The sequence below is a fragment of the Muscardinus avellanarius genome, assembly GCF_963383645.1.
Source record: "Muscardinus avellanarius genome assembly, chromosome: 5".
Taxonomy (NCBI): Eukaryota; Metazoa; Chordata; class Mammalia; order Rodentia; family Gliridae; genus Muscardinus; species Muscardinus avellanarius.
In genome coordinates, this window is record NC_137790.1 from 122,009,799 (window position 1) to 122,025,582 (window position 15,784).

Sequence of the window (15,784 nt, forward strand, 5' to 3'; positions counted from 1 at the left end):
TTGCCCCTAGGTTCCATTTCCAGTACTGCAAAAAGTAAAATAAAATGAAATAAATAAAATGTCTTGATAAAAATAATTCTAAAGAATTATTTTATTTTATTTATTATTATTATTTGTGTGTGTGTGTGTGTGTGGTACTGGGGTTCCTGGAAACCCTTCTACCTCCGTGCTATACTCCCAGACCTATTTTATATTTTTGTTTGGAAACAGGGTCTCTTAAGTCTGTGAGGCTGGCTTCGAACCTGCGCTATCCTCCTGTCTCCGCCTCCCAGGTGCGGGGATTACAAGTGTGCGCCACCACGCCCAGCAATTTTAAAGAATTTTAAAGGAATAAAAATGTTTTGAATGATCATTTATAATTTAATTACCCAAATAAAATGATTTTCATTTTTGTATATTGCTTGCCAGGCTTTTAATATGGATATAAATATGAGGAAAACACAAAATTTTATAATAAAAATTTCATATGGTTTATATTTTCAATATGAACTGTTTAGCTATAGTATATTAGTTGCCATTTTGTTGCAAGTAATTGTAATCTGGTATTGATACATATAATTCAGTTATTATACCAGATTATAATCAACTATTTTATAGGTATTGTAAATATGTTGACTATTTTGGATTTATAGTTCTCGATATTAATGTAGGAAAAAGTCTCAACACAAACACTTATTATCTTTATTGGTCTTTTAAATAATTTGTTGAATTTATACCTTTCTACCTAATGTTTTTGTTGTTTTATTGCTGCTGGTATCTTTGACCTATTTGAGATTTGAATGGAAATTCCACAAATACTTTGTTATTTTGTATAATTTTGTTTTTGGCTTTTGGTAGATGACCTCTTCTGTGTAAGAAGTTTTCCTCCTATTCCTAGGTTAATAGGACCTTGGTTTTTAGAAATCATTTGCATATTTGCTCTCTAATTTTTTTAGGGCTGGGAATATAGCTCAGTGGTAGAATGATAATTAGTAACACAAACAAGAGAAAATAGAGTGTTTTCTTCATCAATTGAAATTACATTGTAGAATTTTTTCTTTTTCCTAGGAATGTGGTCATATTTAACTCATTAAAGTGCATCTTTAGTTTATTCTGTGTGTTACTTTTACTTATCCTATTATACTTTAACCAAGCAATAGTATCTTTATTTCGCCTTCATTTCTGAATGAGTTTTACTAACTATACAATTCTGGTTAACAGTGGGTTTCCCTGCATCACATTGAATATATTATTTCAGTGTTACTCACTTTCATAATTTCTGATAAGAAGTTAGCTATAATCTTACAATTGGTCTTTTATTCTAACTTTTTTATTTTCTTCTCATTTTATTTTTTTATTTTTGTATGGAACACATTGCAAATGGCATACATTTAGACTGTGCTTGATTCCCCCCTGTTCCCCTTTTCCCCCTCCCAACAATGAGTGTTGATACTTTCACACATCTTCGAATGTAGCTCCTCTATTAATCAACCTCAGCCGCCTTCTTCTCTTATCCTTCCAGTCTAGCTTTACTGAGATTTCCCCTCCATTAACTTTTGTTTTTTGCTGTTTTCTTTTCTTTCTAACTTTTGTTTTTTGCTGTTTTCTTTATTACCTTGAGACCTCTTGAGCAGTTTTCTATTTCAATGTTTTACTTACAAATTAAAACTTTGAAATATTCAAATAAATATATTTAAAGTCAAATAAATATTAAAATATAGTTCCTGTATTTCCAATGAGTTTTCATATCTGTTTATTCATTGCTACTATTTTTCCTTCAATATTTAAAAACTTTATAAGTAGTTCCCAGGAAATCTGTACTTCTAAAATACAAAATATCTGGCTCACTAGTTGTTTCTATTCACTGTTTTCCTATATGCATGTCTGGTGTCTTTTCCTTAAAAAGACTCAATGTTGTAGCCACTCTGAATTCAATTGTATTTGCATGGGAGTGTGTGTGTGTGTGTGTGTGTGTGTGTGTGTGTGTGTGTGTGTGCTTTTTCTCACCTGAAATTTCAGACTTCTCCTTGCCTGATATCTGCGCTACTAAGGGCTCCTCAGTGCTTCAGTTTTGGACTAACTTTTTAGAGTATCCTCTTCTGTTCTTACATGATTTGATGGTCAGCTAAGAATTAATATCTGTGCTTAACTCTAATTTTTAGCAGTCCTATAGCTTGATGATTCATTTCAGGTACTCCAAAGCTCATTGCACTTCAGCTTTCAGACACCAGAAGCAAATATTCAGGGGATACTCTTAATTTAAAAATGTATCATATCCATGCATGTATGGGAAGGGGAGCGAGTAGGGTAGGACCCAAGGGGAGCTCTCCAAGTGTGTGTGCATGGGTGTCCCTGTCATTCTGAACTTCATTATGATGTGCCAATGAAAGTATATTAAAAATAAGCATTAAAAACATATCATAGGTACATTTCTTTCTGATCCCTGCCTGCTCTTTGTAGGATTCCCAGAAAATTGTTCCCAAGTATGTGTAGTTTAGCTATAGCCCATGGCTTGGACATAATTAATTTTAGATCAGGCTGTGGTTCCCTTGCTGCTGGCATCTTTTTTTTTTTTTTGGCCTTGATCTGCTCCTGGACCCTTGAGCTATTGATCGGTTTTCTGCCATTGTGTTTCTGAAGCCATAGGCATGAGGGTTGAGGGGCCCACACCAGAGAGCCAGAGAACTGTATTGCTTCTCACTCCCAAGTGAGGCTTTGAGACTAAACTGTGCTTGGTGGCGTTTTGATTGTTGTCCAGTATGCTTAAGTAGATGTTTTAAGTATGCTATTTTATTTTTATAATTGTTATTTATCAGGCATTTTACTCCACTAGTTATTTCTTCACCAGTATTAGAGGTAGTGTTAATTTTAAAATTACATGAAAGCAAACCCTTTAAAATAAATAAACTCAATGTTACTTGAGAGACTTTTCATAGTAAAGATTAAATATGTGTCCTTTGTAGATAGTTTACAAATGCATGAAATTCTTGAAGGAATATTTTATTAATCACAGATTTTCTTTGTTGTTTTAAAATTGAAACTATATTCTTTATAGCATTTGTCTTTCATTCAAAATAATGGAAAAAAGAGCTGGGAAAATGTTAGGATCAAAATTTTGGCTAGAGGTTATTTTACCTTTTCATCACCAAGAAACTTGTATTTGCTGAATGTTTTAGTAGTTATTTATTTATAGATTTCTGTACTAACGTGGGAGTATGTGTTAAGGTTTGTAGTAAATATTTTGCATGCAAGGGGGAACCGCTGAGCATCTCTGTTGGGTGAATGTGGCATGCAAGATGTGTGGTTTAAACAATGTTGGAAATGGTGGGGCTGTCCTGAGCTGTACGAGGAGTACAATGACCTGCAAATAGATGTGATGCCTGGCTAGGGTTACCTTCCGCAGATGGAGGTAGGCAGCGGTAGCCAGGAGCCATTCCTGAATCCCTGGAGGAGGAAAGCCCGATGGAGGATGAGATGGCCCAGTCAGTGGCAGTGCCTAAGGGCCAACCCCAGGGAGCAGCTTGGCCCTGACTTGGAGAGCGAGGAGGAGGGCAAAGAATTTGATGACTGGGAAGACGACCATGACTATATCCGTAAGAGAAGCCACTGAGTGGTGTGGGCTACAGAGTGTCAGCTACCTTCGAAGAAGCCAACGAGATGTTCCTGAGAACATCCGGAGCCAGGGAAGCAGCCCTCGATGGTTGGTTTCAGATACATTGTCAAAGACCCTATTCCATCAGTTAACTTTTATTGAAGAGCTCTTCACTTACGGTGGCCAATCATCTGACCAAAGAACTGGGTTGTGATGAGATTATTGATCGCGAGCTAACTGCTGATAGAAAGAGGAGGAAACTACACTATCTTTTGGGCTTATTTTAAATAGTTTTGTGCCAATGAAAAACTTGATCTTCCAAAGAGAAGTTGGTTTTTGTTTTTCAGAATACAATAGGACAGTGACTGCACAATTGTGGAAAAGAAAAGAATCATGACAGGGAAAGGATCCTAAGACTATTGAAATCTGTTTTCCAAGAATGTCCTAAAACACCTATGGCTTTGACTTTTATTGATCAAAATTATATCTTGATAATAAAATAATGCCTATATAGGGGAAGATATCTTTTCACATTTGTCTCACTTTAAAGATGGTTTGCCAGGCGCAAATCATGTCCAGGATGAACTTGCCAATACAACAGTCCCATACTAATCATGGAATGAGGAAAAAAGTACATGCACAAGATACCTTTGAGTTATTTGGATGGAATATCTGTTGAGAAAACTTTTAGAATTCTACTTTGTGATCTATCCAAGTCATAGTTATTAAAGGCTAAATATTGTAGCGTAGGATAAATTGAGTCATCATTATCTCAAAAGGATGAGAAAAAACTAAAAATATATTTATTCCATATGCCATATTTTAAAATGTGATTCCAATAACATTTGAAATTTTGTACATGTATCTTAATAATTTATAAGGCTACTGTGATTTATAATTCAGGAATATCCATTATCACAACTTTTTTTTAAATATATTTTTATTGGTGCATTGTAGTCAAACATTTCAATGGAATACAAGACTTGTGAGGATATACAAGCATACATCACCCAGTTAGCCTTTATCCAATCCCCATCCCACTCCCTGCCTCTCCCTTGATCCCATGCTTGATTTAGTGATTGACTTTGATATATTTGCTTAAGTACATAATGTGCTTTAAAGAGATTCCATCTTGCTGGGCATGGTGGCGCACACTTGAAATTCCTGCACTTGGCAGGTGGAGACAGGACGATTGCTCAGGCTCAAAGCCAGCATTGCTGGCTTAAGAGACCCTGTTTCCAAATAAAATATAAAATAGATCTGGAAGTGTAGCCCGGAGGTAGAAGGGTTCCATCCCCAGTACCACCACACACACAAAAAAAGAATCCTTCTTTCCCCCTCCCATCACCTCTGATAGGTCGCTTAATTGCTCCTCCATAGGGCGCTTTCTTCAACTAGATTTTCTCCTATTACCCATTTCTTCCTAGTTTTTGCATATTGGGGAAAGCATTTGATTTTTTATTTTCTGTGATATTTCCCTATGGATACCCCATTGCAGGCTCTGATTCCACTCTTGAAGGCCCGGGCACTGGCCACGCTCCACGGCAGGCTTCCACATTTTAAGGTGGATTGGATTGGATCTCTTCCTCTCCCAAATACTGGACACCGCTGACACTACCATGGCCACCTCAGTTTTCTTCCGAGCACCTTTCCCACACAGCATGTTGTCCCAAATTCATGAACATGCATGGCAGGAGCAGTCTACCTTTGGGGAAATTTCTTTAAAAGATCAAGGTGGATTGGATCAGATCCCTGCCTCTCCCAACTACTGGCTGCTGCCACCGCTGCCACCACCATCTCAGTTCTATCTCAAACACTTTTCCCACACAGCATGTTGTCCAGAATTCCTGAGCATGTGCAGCGGTAGTAGTCTACCTTTGGGGAGATTTCTTCAAAAGTTCAATGTGGATTGGATCAGATCCCTGCCTCTCCCAACTACTGGCTGCCACCGCCGTCTCAGTTTTCTCCCAGGCAACTTTCTTACACAGCATATTGTCCAGAATTCCCAAGCATGCGTGGCGGTAGCAGTCTTACTTTGGGGCGAATTCTTCCAAAGTTTAAGGTAGATGGGATTGGATTTCTACCTCTCCCAATTACTGGCCACAATCGCTGCCTCCCCTGCCACCATCGCCATCCTCCTGGTTCTTGCCTAAGCACCTTCCTTACATGGTATGATGTCCAGAATTCCTAAGCATGTGTGGCAGGAGCAGTCCACCTTTGCAGAGATTTTTTTTAAAAGTTCAAGGTGGATTGGATAGGATTTGTCTGCATCTCCTGAATATTGGCTGCTGCCGCTGCCATCTTGGCCCCTTTTCAGTATTTTTTAATAAAAGAAGACAGTATGTGTCTTTGAAGAGGTTGTGAGATTGAGCACTCAGCAGCAATGAATTTTATCTCCTCTCCAAGAGCGGAGGCCCACAGCCTCACCACATAGAGCAGGATCTGCTGTTATGAGCGCATCACGACTCCCGTGCAGTATAGAGGAGCATGGTGGCCAGGCGCACTGAGTTCCCCAGCACGCGCAGCTAGGCTTCATGCCTGGCACTGCTGGGCTCCCTCCAACACGCCCAGATCATTTTTCTTATAAGGTATGTTGTTAAAAGTTCCCCAGCATGCATGGCTGAAGCGGTCTTTTCTCTAATCTCTTCTGGGATGTTCTTCCAAAAATCACTTTTCATGCGTGGTGGGTGTCTTGTCATCTTGCTTCTAATTCTGTCATTATCCACTCTCATGTATTCTAGATAGGAAGTCATGGCTGGAAATGTCTCCTTAAGTTGTCCCAATTAGATATTAAAGCAAAATCTGGTATTCAGGGTTTTTTAGAGGAATGCATGTGCTTTTTGGTGGCCACAGTTGCAGTGACGACCAGGGCCGCCGCCATCTTGCCTCTATTGTCATAACTTTTTAAAAGTTAAAAATTAAGATGTCTTTTTTAAAGACTTCAAATTTAGACATTACAATGTATGTGAAAATACAAAGAACCCCATCATCTTGCATCCCATTAACATGTATGAATACAATGCAACAATAAAAATTAACAAAAATACAAAGAAGACAAACTATTTCTAATACCCATACATCAAAGGGAAATTCTGTTTTGTTTGCTGTATGTTTTTCATTTGATTTGACAGGGGAAAGACTGGTTGAACTTCATATTTTTAAAACTTTAGTCAAAATTGTTAAGAAACAGTAAAGCCTTACATATTAAAAGATTTTATGAACAATTACATGTTAAATTAGGAGGTTTTAAAGCTTCTCAGAAATCTTTTTTTAATTTTACTTTAAAAAAATTTTTTTTATTGGTGCACTGTATTCATACATCATAATGGGATAAGAACTTGTATAGACATAAATGCACACATTGCCTCATTAGCCCCTACCCAATACCCACACCATTCCCTCCCCATCCCTCCTTCCCATGCTTGGCTTAGTGATTGACATCTAATATTATAGCAATTTATCCAAAACTAACAATGATAATCTCACATAACAGATTCATTTGTCTGATATCAAGCTTTTATCACTTAGAGATAACATTTCAGCATTTCTTTTTGCTTTCTTTCTTACCAGAGAATATTTTTTAATTTTTTAAGGTAAAACAACTGTACATTTATTTTTTTCAGAAAAAAATCTATCCTAACATGAAATAAGAGCTCTAGATACCCAAAACGATCTCAAAAAATAACAAAGCTAGAAGATGTACATTTTCTGATTTCAAACCTTATAGAGCTACAATAATTGAAACAGTATAGTACTGCTATAAAGGCAGATATATAAACCAGTAGAGTAAAATAAAAAGCCTAGAAATAAATTCTTCCATATGTGGTCAAGTTGTTTTTGACAAAGTTTCCAAGAACATTTTTTTAAGGAAATAATCTTTTCACTAAATATTGTTGAAAAATAATAATTACATGAAAAAGAATAAAATTGGACCCTTACCTAACACCATATACAAATATTAACTTAAAATAGATAAATGACCTAAATGTATATCTTAAGACTATAAGCTTTTAGAAGAAAACCTGGGTCATAACACTTCACAACATTGAAATTGGCAGTGATTTCTTGGATATGAGTCCAAAAGCACAGGCAACAAAAGAATAAACAAACAAACTTCATAATATATAGAAAAATATTTTACATCCAAAGACAATGTAAACAGAGTTAAAAGTTACTGATAGAATGGGATAAAATATTTCCAAATGCTATATCTAAAGGTATATTAATATTCTAAATAGAGATCCTAAAAATTAGCAACAATAAAAGCAAACAATACAACTTAGAAATACAATTTAGAAATAGGTAAAAGACTGAAATAAATAATGAATCTCCAAAGATTTTGACCTGTAAACACATGAATATATTATTTTTTGCTTAGTTGTCTGCTGGATGGAAAATCTTGTTTCTCTGGTTCTGGTGTGTATTACCTATTTCTTCTTTGTAGTTAATCTCTTTGAGTATTTTCTCTAGTGCTGGTTTTGAAGACATAAATTCCTTCAGTTTCTGTTTGTCATGGAAGCTTCTTATTTCCCCATCTAATTTGCTGGGTAGGAATTTTTTGGCTGGAAGTTGTTTTCTTTCAGAGTTTGGAATATGTTACTCCAAGCCCTTCTGGCTCTCATGACTTGGTTTGGAAAGTCTGGAGTGATTCTAATTGGTTTGCCTCTGAATGTCACTTGGCCTTTTGATTTTTGTTGCCTTTAAGATTCTCTGCTTGGCTTCTACATTGGTCATTTTGAAAATAATATGGCGTGGTGATCCTCTTCTCTGATCCTGTCTAAAGGGACTTCTATATGTTTCCTGGACCAGTGTATCGACCTATTACTCTGTGTTTGGAAAATTTTCTGCTATTATTTCTTTGAAGAGATTATTGATCCCTTTGGTTTCACCTTCTTCTCCCTCCTCTATTCCGATTATTCTTAGGTTAGCACTCTTAAAATGGGCCCATATTTCTTGAATGTCAGATTTCTGCTGTCTGATTTCTTTTCTAAGTTATAAATTATGTATTCGTTTTTGGATTGATTATCTTCTAGGAGTGAGATTCTATTCTCCATGTGGTCTAATCGATTGTTTATACTTTGAATTGAGGGCCTTTATTTCAATGATCGCTTTCTTTATTTCTTTTAGACCCTCTCTCTAAATGATTTTAGAAAGTCCTGTATTATTTCTACAGTTATATTCCTGATTTGATCTTCTGGAGATCTCTGAATTTCTGTGTTATCAGGTTCTGATATTATGGGGTTGTGGGCATTCATTGCTCTATTGTTGTTCCTCTTTCCCATGATTTCAGAATTTTGTGCCTTCCCTGGGTCACTATGACTTCACTTAGGGTGCTCTGAATCTCTAGTCTGTTGTAATCTCAGCCGCCACTACTCTTTTACTGGGTTGTATCACAAAGTCTCATACCCAGGAAGTTAATTGAGGCTGCACGAGACCGTGGGGGTGCCGGGCTGGGCGTTTTCCCATGGGGAGCTGCAACTAGGGTGTGGTATCTCTGCCACTGCTACTCCTTCACACGGTTGGACTGCAAAATATCCGACCCAAGGAGATTATCAAAGCTGTGCAAGTCCCTGGGAGTACAGTACAGAGATTTCTCCTTTAGTGGCGCAATTTCACTCACGGTTATTGTGCGTGCAGATCTGGAGCCATCGCGGGTGTGGTAAACTCGCTGTCACTGCTGGCAATATGGCGCCGCTGCCACATCCTCAGCTGTGAGGCGCTTGCTGCTGGCCATATGGCACTGCTGCTATGCCCTCGGCTGTTAGGCTGGCGTATTTCGTTTCTGGTTTTGAGCTCCATTCTGAGTCCCTTTAAGGCGTGATGAGCTTGGCCACTAGGAGTTTTAGACGTTCATTGTGCTGAACTAACTGCTGAATTACACCGGAATGATCTGCAGCTGCTCACTTCAGCTCCTTGTTTACCTTTCCTCTCTGGAGCCTGGTGCTGTGAGGCAAGATGGCGCAGGCGCGGCTCCACTGCCGCATTGCGGGCTTGATTTATGGTCTCTGGTTGTTCTTCTAGTCTTTTTTTTTCTCTGTCCCTTGTGTTTACATTTTTTATTTCTCTGCTGATGGTGTTTTCTGGCTATGAAAAGCGCTGATTTTGTGGCAACAGAGATCAAGTTTTAGCAGGACTTTGTAAACCCTGCTTTTCTTGGTTGCTGTCTTCCCGGAACTCCTTCTCAGAAATCTACTTCAATATCTGAAATTTTCCTTTGTCTCCTCCTCTAATTAAACTTGTTCCTTAAAAAATAAAAAAGTTTTGTTTTGTTTTTGCTATCTAGGTTCTTGAGAAATTCATTTTTCTAGTTAGGTTTTTTGGTTGCAGAACTTTTTTTCTTTTATTTTTTGTGGAACTGGAGGTTGAACCCAGAGATGCTTTTTCCTCCAAATTACAACCACAGTCCTTTTTTTTAATTCTTAATTTTTGAAACAAGGTCTCACTAAATTATGGAGGGCCTCACTAAGTAGCTGAGGCTGGCCTTCAATCTGTAATCCTCTTGTCTTAGCCTTCTAAGTACTGTGATTACATGCTTGCGCCACCACACCCAGCTAGGTTTCATCTTTTTTAAGTAGAATTTTTAAAAAAATATTCTTCTTGAATGTAAAAGGAAACATATGGTCATTATAAAATAATTTGGGAATTTCAGACTAGACTTAAAGGCAATAAAAGTTACCTTGAAATTCATCTTTAACAAAACGCTTGCATTTTCATATTATCATAGTGTTTTTTTAATGTTTACATTTTTATAAAATTGACCTCACATTGCATGTACTTTTAATGTATCCTTTTAAAATATGTCAAGAACATTTTCCTACATCATTAAATATGGTACTAAAGTATGAATTTTAATGACTATAGAACATTTTATTCCATCATATGAATATGCCCTATTTTCTCTTTTAGGCAACATGTTGAATATATTTTAAATGAATATTCTTCTTTTAGTCTAGCATATTCGGTCCTTGGCTGCAATTTAATCAGGATTCCATTATTTCCAGCAACACCATGGTTTAAGATTTTGTATAAAACTATTTTATGTTTATTTTGTTAAGATTTCTAGAGTAGATTGTTTATGCTAAGAATAAATGTTGCTTATTTGTATCTTGAAAAAGGTATGGAAACTTAAATATCCAATAGCTCTGAGACTGTTCACTTTCCCACAAACAACCTGAAAGAGAATATAATTTTAAAGAAAGTTTTGCTACTCTAATAGGAAAATGTATTGTTTTGATTTTTGTTCCTAAAATATTATCAGGGCCAAATGTCTTTTTAATCATAGTTGTTGGTGATTTGCCAATTAATTTCTACTGTTGCTTTATTGTGCTGCTATTCAACAGTTTTATACAACTTTGACTTATGTGAGCTCTCTTTATGAATTATGGATGTTAATATCTGATATATTTAAGATATGTTTAAGATATTCAGATATGTATCAAGATGATAATTAGAAAATGATTTCATTGATTTGTTTTATTGTGATAAATATAACTAATATGAGTTTATAATATATGACATATAAGAATTACAAAATTTCATCATGTTCTTAATATTTAGAAGAATTTTGAAAATTGCTCACTTGCACGTGATATAAAATATGACTTGGCAATATAAAATATGACTTGGTATATATAACTTGTTACCAGAGGTTTAAAATTAGCAATGATAAGATTTATCAATATTATTGTTATATAATATATAAATTTTTAAAAATTTTAGTGGATTAAATCCAACGCAAGATATTTATGCCTTAAATTTTCTAGTTTTCTACATAGCTTAAATTTTATACCTTATAAATTATGCAGATTGATTATAATTTGCTTACAGTGACAAATTTCAGTTTAGATACTAATTAAAATTTAAATATTAATCACCAAATCTCACTTATGATGTAAAATTCCCAGAGAAGCCAGGCGTGGTGGCGTATGCTTGTAATCCCCGCGCTTGGGAGGCAGAGACAAGAGGATCGCGTAGGTTCGAAGCCAGCCACACGCGCTGGCTTAGGAGACACTCTTTCCAAATAAAAATGTAAAAATAGGTCTGGGAGTGTAGCCCGGAGGTAAAAGGGCTTCCAGGAACCCCAGTACCACCAAAAAAAAAAAAAAAAAATCCCCAGAGAATCACTTTGTTACTTTAAGATAGGGCTAGTTTTCACCTTTTTGAGGATAGATAGACCAGAACTTCGGAAAATTGGTTGAACATTGGCTTCTGAAGAGAGGTCTCTAGTTAGATTTCTCCATTTTGTAGAAGGATTCCCCTGATGTCTTATGAATTCATGAACTCATCTGAATTTTAAAATTTAAGTGTGTAGTTTTTATAGTCATAAACATTCAATGTTGGATTTATTAAGACCTTTCGATGTAATATAAAATAATTAATGATATTACAAGGACTTTAAACATTTGTACTGTAAGTTTTGAAAACCCACATTTACCTCAAATATAAAAGGATTAAAACCTTTGTCCAGGGATTGTAATTTGCATAGAAAATATGTCACAATAGCATTTCCTGAATCTAGAGAGTAGATAAGGAAAGATTGTTGCTGAATAGACCTCAATAATAAGTTGCAGTTCATACAGATGGTTCTCATACATTTACTTGACGCTCAGGGTCTGTTGGATGCAGGACAGCGTGGACAATCCCGAAGAGATTTTAGTGCTTCTTCCACTTTTAGACTGTGATTTGAAGACAGCCTGATTATATATTAGGAGTGGTACACTTAAATCTTTGTACTTTTGGTTTTTTATGTATAAAATGTATTTTATATAGTTTCAATATTTTTACAAAAACAGTTATGTAGATACCTTAACTATGTTCTGTTAAACCATGAAATAGTAAAAACTTTCATAATGCCTTCTAATAAGCACCCTGTAAAGAAACACAGCTAAAATTCATTTTAACTGAATGTTCCTGGAAGGCTTTTAAAAAATGATCCCCTTGTATCCATGTTAGTCACTGTAAGTACAACAGGAGGTAAATAATGAAATTTTAAGCATCTGCATTTTTTCCCCAAAATATAAGTGAATAATCTAAGAAAGTCACTTGAGTTACTCTGAGATAGGAGAAATTGGTTAACATCAATCTTTCAGATGGATAATGTTGAATTTGCATCGAATCATTTTAATAGAGAATTTTTGTTTAGTGTGCATTGATAATTTAAAAAATGAAACTGATTTTGCACTTCTCTCATATGCCAATTCTTTTTTAATGGATTAGGGGCCTAAAGGAATAGAGGAAGTGAATGGACACTGATGTTTCAAAATATCTCATTTTGCCTAAAAGCAAGTACCGGCAGATAAATGCCCATAAAGGGATTTCTTTCTTAAGCCCCGTGGATTTTTTCCCCCCACAACTTTTTGTGTGAGTTAGAAATGAAAACCATTCATCTAGTGCCCCAAAGAACGGCCTTATTGAATGGAATAACAGTGTAATGTACCATTGAAGGCAGGATTGAAAGTGATTATCTTGTTAACTCTTGACAGTTACCGCCAGCTTGAAATGGAACCGGCAGACTTGATTTGCAAATGAATTAGAGCTTTTTCATTTTGTGCCAGGATCATCTTTTTATATTCTGATATGACAGATGCTATGTTCCAGGCTTTTGTTTTTCTTCAGTTTTATACTTGCAAATAAAAAACAAAAGATTATGATACTCATTTTATTTGCATCTTTTCTCTTGGAGTTTATTCATTGTGAAGAAGTTTTTAATCTTATATTTTTCAAAAATTTGTTTAAGACTGTTATTGTTTTTGTCCGAATCAAATTTGATTAATTTAAGTGCAGTAGTAATTGAGTGAAAGGGAACATTATATTGGCTTTCAAAAAATAGAAAATTAGTTGCAAGAATAGTGTAGTTAGTAAAAACTGAAAACTTTTGGGTAAAATAAGTAGTATTAGTTTTTTGGGTTTTTTTGGTCACTATTTTGAAGCAAGTTAAATTTGTAGAGGTGTTTAAAGAACAGTACAAGAAACCCTGCGTGCCCTTTATCCACAGTTGCTTTTTTTACACTGTGCCCCTACTGTTTGATCATCTCTCTTCTCTCCCCCTCCACCTAGTTATAAATTTTTTTCCCTGATCTAAAGGAGAATATTTCAGAAACATTGTTGTCCTTTTCTAGTAAGTATACATATTATAAAAATAAGGACATTTCTTTTATATAACCATGAGTACTTTTTTGAGAACTCAATAAAATATATTTATACATACATATATATTGATATTTTTATGTTTCATCTTATTATTAATATCAAGAGGAAAGCAGTGTGTGGGTGTTTTTGTTGTTGTTGCTGGGAATGGAACCCAGGGCCTCATACATGCCAGACAAATAAACACTGTACTACTGAGTTACATTGCCAGCCCCAAAGTGCAAGCTTTTACCCCCAATGATAGTATTTCTTTTTATATTCTGTAATCATCTAAACTGCATTTGGTGATATTTAGGTATTAATTAGTATAGAACATTAATTTGTAACCACTTCTTAGCCTATTCCAGATAGTTTTTTATTATTAGAATATAGTTTATTTAATATTAAATGTTTGAAGTGGTAAGTACACACACCCAAACCTAAGTATTGTGTATTTTTCACCCAAAATACATCATATATACATGCACACAATCATCCCTCAGTATCTGCTGGGACTCCGTGTAGAAACCAAAATTGGCAGATGCTCAAGTCCCTAATATAAAGTGTTATTGTATTTGCATAAGACCTATCCTCCCAAATACTTTAGATCATTTCCAGATTACTTACAATACGTAATATAATGTAAGGGCTATGTAAATACTTGTTACAGTATATTGTTTAGGAATAATAACAAGAAAAATATTGTCTTTACATATTCATTACAGATGCAATATTTTTTCCAACTACTTTTGATCTGAAATTCATTGAATTTGTAACATGGAACCCATGGATGGATGCAGAGAGCCCAAGGATTTTTAGGGCAGAGTGTGTGTGTGTGTGTGTGTGTGTGTGTGTGTGTGTGCGCGCGCGCACGTGTGCATCTGTACACTTATAATCTTTTTTTTTTTTGGTGGTACTGGGGTTCCTGGAAACCTTTCTACTTCCGGGCTAGGGCTACACTCCCAGACCTATTTTATACTTTCTTTTTATTTGGAAACAGGGTCTCTTAAGCCAGCACGGCTGGCTTCGAACCTGCGCGATCCTCCTGTCTCCATCTCCCAAGCGTGGGGATTACAAGCGTGCGCCACCATGCCTGGCCCACTTATATTCTTTTGGAGTTTAGGTTGTGAAGGCTACTTTCATTTTGCTCTGTAAATAGTTACTTTTTTTGTTTTGCAAATCTTAGTAACATAAAGAATAAGAATAAATTATCTCCTATCACTGTGGCTTTCCAAAATGAATACTAGCACTGAGGCTTATTTTAGATAATGGTAATTCTAGTATTCATAACATGTATTATATATATGCATATATAAATTTATTTTTACCTGATACATAAAAAAATTGTTCATGTTACTGAAGTATCATGTGCTGTTTTGATGCATATATATATATATATATATATATATATGCATCTAATGTTTAAATCAGATTAAACATATCTGTCTCCTCAAACATTTGTCATTTCTTTGTGGCATAAACATTCAAAAGTCCTTCCATCCTGCTGTTTGAGGTCTACCTTACATAATTGTTATCTATATCACCCTGTTTGCAATAGCACACTAGAACTTCGTATTCATATGTTTTTGTGACTTAGTTTCCATTAATTTACCTTTCCTCATCTCTCCTTCCTCTCTTCCCTCTCCAGCTCTGGTAACTACCACTCTGCTTACAGACTGTCTGAGGCCAACCTTTTCAGAGTTCACACAGGAGGGACATACAGTGCTTATCTTTCTGTGCCCGGCTGACTTAGCATGATGACTTAACTGGAAGGTCTTCAGTTCCATTTGCTGTTGCAAATGGCAGGATTTCTTTTTTATGGCTGAATAATATTCTACTTGTTTATGTTTCACATTTGCTTTATCCATTTATCCCATGATGGACACCTAGGTTGATGCTATTTCTTGGTTATTTGAATAGTGAGTAGTGCTGTAAGAAACAAGTGCAGGTGTCTCTTCAATATACTGATTTCATTCCTTTGGATATATATCCAGTAGTAGGGCTTCTGGATCAAATATTAGTTTTCTTTTTCACTTTTAGAGACATCTTCATACTATTTTCTGTAATGCTTGTATTAATTGACATTCC

The 15,784-nt window shown here is 35.5% G+C and overlaps 1 protein-coding gene and 1 pseudogene across 2 annotated transcripts in view; both read left to right on the plus strand.

Annotated features, from left to right (window-relative positions):
* Nucleotides 1–15,784, plus strand: part of RSRC1 (arginine and serine rich coiled-coil 1) — a gene marked incomplete at its 3' end in the record, with an annotated part of 324,240 nt that overhangs the window by 113,255 nt on the left and 195,201 nt on the right. The window lies entirely within an intron of this gene.
* Nucleotides 3,292–3,858, plus strand: LOC308263136 (EP300-interacting inhibitor of differentiation 1-like; annotated as a pseudogene). The gene has a single exon. The product of its transcript is annotated as an EP300-interacting inhibitor of differentiation 1-like (transcript).